Source organism: Grammomys surdaster, unplaced genomic scaffold (assembly GCF_004785775.1).
Source record: "Grammomys surdaster isolate TR1022 unplaced genomic scaffold, NIH_TR_1.0 125928, whole genome shotgun sequence".
In the NCBI taxonomy this organism is placed as follows: domain Eukaryota; kingdom Metazoa; phylum Chordata; class Mammalia; order Rodentia; family Muridae; genus Grammomys; species Grammomys surdaster.
In genome coordinates, this window is record NW_021620751.1 from 590,527 (window position 1) to 596,165 (window position 5,639).

General features: G+C 38.0%; 1 pseudogene; it reads right to left on the minus strand.

Annotated features, from left to right (window-relative positions):
• Positions 1 to 4,428: 4,428 nt before the first annotated feature.
• On the minus strand, positions 4,429 to 5,203 carry LOC114608628 (annotated as a pseudogene).
• Between the last annotated feature and the right edge of the window lie 436 nt (positions 5,204 to 5,639).

Sequence of the window (5,639 nt, forward strand, 5' to 3'; positions counted from 1 at the left end):
AGAGAGAGAGAGAGAGAGAGAGAGAGAGAGAGAAAGGAAAGAAGAGAAAGAGAAGAGTCTGCTTCTGCTATTGACTTTTTTTTGAGTCAAGTCTGTTTACAGTAAATAATTTAAAAGTTTATTTTTGTCTGCTACACGTAAACCTAGCTCTGGAGTCACAACACTGATCACCAAGGTTTGTGCTCTCCACAGTGTGCAGAGTGTATTTAACAGTGGGAGTAAGAGTGAGCAGAAAACCGAAACATTTCAGAAAGATTTCTTTGTTGCTGAATGGGCTTAAAGTTCACAAGAACCCCTCCATACCACAGCACATCCCAGGATGCTTCAAACACATTCTATTGAATCCAGAGAGTTAAAACTAGCTAGGTACTGGAAGTTAGATGGTCTCAACATGACATTAAGTAAGACATTAATGGAAAATTAGAAATTATGCAAAAGATACTCAAATTGCACAAGTGCTCAAAATAGACTCCTGTAGGTCCAGAGCTCATCAGTTACAGGACAAAAGCTTGAAGGAAAACAATTTAAAAACAAGTTTCACTTTGCACTGTGATCTCATTGCTCAGATTTTACCTTCAGTCAGAAAGGATGCTGCAGCTATGAAGAGCCTTCAGAGTTGGAGACCTGAGAAGGGCAGGGCACTTCATCCTGTGCTCCAGAGAGAGAGAGAAAAAAACAAAAACAAACCAAACCAACCAACCAACCAAACAAACAAAAAACAGTTCGACAAGGATCTAAGCATAGCAGTCTGTGACTTTATAGGCAGCAAAGATTTGAAGAGTCTGAAGTCCATGCACTCACACACACACACTCAAAGGCCTGCTGTTTCCACAGCCGTTAAGAAATAGTCGTCTGTGAGGAAGAAATAGGTCAGAGTGATGCCTGGAAGCCAGGAAGTAATAGATCACCAGGGTGTTAACTTCTCAACGAGCTTCACAAAATCTGACTAAAACTGCACGAGGAAACAGCAAGACAAGAAATGTCTCAAATCTTCCCGTCGCCTCTCATTTGAGAAGCCCTTTTGTTAAGTTTGACCACGGTGAAATGTGTTTGCCTTATACTCGATGCTTTCTATCTAAAAGAAGTTGGAATTTGTTATTATGAACATGAACTAAACTGCAGTACCTAACTGAGGAGCAGAAACGCACAGGGCAGAAAGGAGAGCTTCCGAATGACTGTGACTCTAATCTCTGATTTTCTAATGAGTTCCGTCTCTCCCCCGCCTCTCTCATATGCACGCACACATCTAGGAATAAACAAAATATTATGTGTGGATGGGAACTCTCTCCCACAGAAAAATGCTCTTGTCTTCCTTCTCCAATCCGTCGCACACCCTGTAAATTCCGTCTAATCCAGTTGCCAAAATGGAAAGCTTTGGTTACGAACAGAACACTGGTGTCCAGTTTAGATGCAATAGCACCAGATAAGCTCTGGTCCTAGTGGTCATACTTATGTATGACCCAGCTTGGAAGTATCATAAAATGTAGAAAGAAACTAAAACTTTAGTTTAGACCAACAATTTATATAGTATCTCTTAGGGAATTTTTAAAATCACGTTTTTCCTTTAAAGTATGTTTCTAACAGATTCCTAATGTTTGTGGCTTAGCATATTATTTTCATACTTTTGCGTTTACATTTTGCCCAATAGAAAAAAGATATCGTACTACAATTATTAATTTTAAACTATAATTTACTATTAAGATTTTGCCTGTGGGATGGCAACTCCATCCTTCCTTTTGATGCCCTGTCTATACTTAAGAGTTTATATAAGTTACATAAGAAAATAAATTCTTTCTAGAGAAAGACTATTTTATACTTTTACAAAGTTGCATTTCAATGGAATGTTGAAAAATTCTAAGTGCATACTTGCCTGTCAGGTGTATGTTAGTGAGGAACAAGTTTCTAAACTTTAGCCATGTATGACTTTAATTATCACAATAATGTTTCCAAGTTAAACTTTTCACAAATTGTTAATAATAATACTCTGAATAGAATAACCCAAGGCAATGATGACATCTTCTAAACATTTCAGAAAGCATGAAACAAAGAATGGCAATTATTAGGCAGTAACCTGGAAGTTGTGACTGCTGTTTTGCTGAATTGTACTGGAGTCAAAATCAACTAGATTGTATCAACTTGTTCTGCTGATCTGTGAGTCAACATTTCACTCTCACAGTTATTGTAAGTCCTGCACTTCTCTTTTTGGAATGTCAACAGCTTCTGTATATGTGGTATCTTTTGTAATTACCCTTCTTATGGATATGTGAATACCTAAAAGAAATCAGGTTTTTCTAATATTTTTCAGATAATAATCTGATAATAGAACCATCTTTTCCCTTTTATGATATGATTAATCCTGGTCTGAAAATTATGTACATATATATGAAGGAACTATGATGTGAAATATGAGAGACAATGGGGAAGGTACAGTTAATAACGTTGATAGCGTTGTTTTTCTGATTGGGAATTGCAGAACTAATATTTGAAGGAGATTCATGATTTGTCTACATTGCCAGGATGATAAGCATTTTCTTTTTTTTTTGATTTTCATTGTTATCTTTTATTATTTTATAATATATTTCAAAAACTGCCATTAGAGTTGCCTTAAGTTCTCTGAGAGTCCTACAAAAACACCTAGATACACATAAACATCAGTCCAAAATACCAACTGACCTGGACCATCACTACCAAAAGGGCTATAGTTTTTAAATAAATGTGTGATGATGCAAAATAAAATTAAAACCTGTTGAAACAGAAAGTAAACGTTGCTTTAATGGATATAGAAAGGAGATGATTTGTTGTTTTGTCAACATATCTGGTTCTGGCAGCAAGTAGAAATATAGGCTAGCAATGTGCCCTGAAAACATCTGCTTTCTGCTTGTACATAGCACTTGAATCAGAGACCAGACATGGAGAAAACGCTCTAAATACCTTCAACACCCTCCTTCCAGAAAGCCACAAAGTTAAGGAACATAATGATCTCATGGCCATAGTATTGTGTGGTTATTTCTCCCCAGCAACACCGGGTGGCTTCAAAGATCTCTAAAAGAGAAACAACAAAGATGCAAGGAAACCCTCCAAGGTCCAACTTCATTTCACATTCTCCAAGTAGCGAAACAGCAGCTCTACCTGGTGAAGACGCATTTCAGTTTCTTCCTGTTAGTTTTAGTGACGGTGCCTTTAAATAGATTTAGCTGACTTCTAAAAAGAAAATATTAGTTGTCAAATATTTTAGCATCTTAAGAAAGCATTGCATACACGTAACTCAGTCTTAAAGAAAAACACAAGAGTATGTCTCTATTTATATATTTTACCTTCACTGCAGTCAGTTTTCTGGATAGATATGAAAAACAGAAATAAGTGACCAGTGCTGGCTTTCTTTCCCTCTAAGCAATAACATGGATCCCGTTTTAGTCAAATTGACTGCAGTGCTTTCTTAATAACCACAAAAAGGCAATAAGAAGCATCATCTCTGGGATGGGTATGTCCAGGCAGTTGATGTCTGACGTCAGACTGACCAAGGTGGCACTGTGGCATTCTAGGCATCCAATTTAGTTTTCTTTTTCAAGTTTGACTTTTTTTCTAAGGATACAGTGTCACCACAGAGTAAGGCCAAGAAGCCATCTGCTGCTCAAACATCACAGTGGACTTAATTCTTAAAAGTCACTATAGCCTACGTGAGCAGGAGTCAACAGAGCCATGCTTGGCCACATTCAGTTTCTCCCCAAAGCACTTTACAGCTGCTAGTGTCCCTGTGTTTAACTAGCCTACGGTAATCTTACTAAATTACAGCAAGTAAGACTGTACAGCTTTTTGTAGAGGTTTTTTTTTTCTTTTTAGGTACTTCTATGTTCAAATGAACACAATTTCATTTGCAAAATGTCATTACTAATGTCTTTTCTATAAAACATGGTTGGCAAAATAAAAAAGGCACAAAAGGGAGCTAAGCAGGTATGTTTTCAACTTTCAGAAAAGGGTATCAAAGCACATGTCATATATTGTTCATGAAGAAAAGCTGAAAAAAAATTGGTAATTCATGCACAACTTGAGCTATGCGAAACTTTTTGGAAATCTCCTGAGGCTTGACGAGAAAATGACTTTTCCTAATCACATGCTTCTGTAAAACAGACTATAAAGCCACACATACATTTGATTTTAACAGTGGACTCATGTTTTTCAAAACAAAATGTGAGGCAATTAAGCAAAGAAAACAAGACCAAAATAATACCTTCATAAACAACTTGACCTGTAGCCTCTGTCTTGTGAGGGAAATGTCCAATAAGATGTAAAATGCACATACATGGTCACATAATCTAGAAACTTTCCATGATAATTTATTGCAATTGCACTTGACAGTTCACCACAACAATGGAAAAGTGGCCCCCTGTTGGTTTGCACAGTCCTTGAGCCTCAAAACTGAAGTTGAAGTCACCAGTAAAATGATCTGGATAAAAAGTTTGCAGCTGTGCTCAACCAGCTGGCTCCACCTTCAGGATGTGATCCAACCTGGGACACTGCCTTGTCCTGCTCCTTTGTGGGACTCTCATCCTCAGGTAGGTACTCAGGTAGCTCTGTGTTCTCTTCCACTTCCACAGGGGCATCCTGAAAAGGGACCAGCATCTCTGCTTTCAAACCTGAACGAATTCGCACCACGCATCTTTGAACAGCCATTTGAAAAGTAAAGCCAATAATACCTTTGATTTTTAACAAAGCCTCTTCACATAGATTTCGCCGAGACGGATCATACAGACCATCTATGTGCAAAACCACTGTTTTGGCACGTTTGTTCATAGTTCCCAGAAAAAAATTGAGCTTTCCTTCTACGTGAATTCATTTCATTAAAAGTATCACCATCAACCATGTTGGAGGATTGAAGAATGTCATAGATTTCTGAGGCCAGAAGTTTTGTTTCCCCTGGAGTTGTAGTCTTCTGGATGACGTTCTGCAAGCTCAGCATCATCCCCAGTTCTCCCTTCATCTTTTCTCTGTTTGCATGACATTCAGCCAAGTATCCGAGCGCAAGCATAGCTGAGTGAACGACAAGGGGGGTTGGATGGTCCATAAATAAAATAAGGCCAGGCAGACATCCCTGATCCTGGACGATGGCTCTTCTATTTAATGGATCTGTTGCTAAATCCTGTAGCTGGTTAACTACTGACAGCGCATCAGGCTCTTCATTCATAGTAGAAGAGGATGAATTCATCTTCTATGGCATGCACATGAATAAAAGCTTCTTAAATTCCTCCAGTGCTCCGGACGTCCTTAGCCTGCCGAAGCATCAGAGCCGCAATCACCACGGCAGACGACGGGCAGCGGAGGCCCCGAGCCGTGGGCTGACTCAAAGAACCACAGGGCTAGGTCGCTGGTGGCGGTGACCCTGTCACCTCTGCTCAGCATTTTCTATACAATGTTGAAAGTGCCTCATGTTCAACTGTTATTTATTAAAATAGTAATAACACTTAGCTTTATACTTTTAAGCTAAATAAATATGTTGATGTATTCAAAATCCAATTGAATACCTTTTGTATGGAATATATATATATATATATATATATATACATATATATATATATATATAATAGAATTTGCATTAAATATTTTGAGATGACAAGAGTTGTGATCCAATATTTTGTATTAGA